Here is a 270-nt window from a genome sequence, read left to right on the forward strand (position 1 = left end):
GTTGTTCATGTTTTCAACAAAATATTTTCATGAGTTCAAGAATAACACCATTTTCGGTTTTCTAGAGAAAATGAGTTAGAAAGCGTTTTAGGAAATTTCAACGGTTGAATATGTTCTTGACATACTCATGAACAACATACTTAAATCTCATCAACATCCATTGGTTGAATGTTGAGAGATCAAAGGTTGAAGATGGAAAAAGACATGAGAAAAAATGAGAGAAAATGGAGAGAGGATTTACCTCTTCTTTGAAAATGCAAGAGTGAGTGA

At 32.6% G+C, this 270-nt stretch overlaps 1 long non-coding RNA gene across 1 annotated transcript in view; it reads right to left on the reverse strand.

Moving 5' to 3' along the window:
- Positions 1-270, reverse strand: part of LOC109330297 — a 13,110-nt gene that overhangs the window by 7,531 nt on the left and 5,309 nt on the right. The window contains exon 2 of the long non-coding RNA XR_002105654.1: positions 141-146. This is a non-coding gene — a long non-coding RNA (uncharacterized LOC109330297). The remainder of the gene's footprint in view (positions 1-140; positions 147-270) is intronic.

Source organism: Lupinus angustifolius, chromosome LG16 (genome assembly GCF_001865875.1).
Source record: "Lupinus angustifolius cultivar Tanjil chromosome LG16, LupAngTanjil_v1.0, whole genome shotgun sequence".
Taxonomy (NCBI): domain Eukaryota; kingdom Viridiplantae; phylum Streptophyta; class Magnoliopsida; order Fabales; family Fabaceae; genus Lupinus; species Lupinus angustifolius.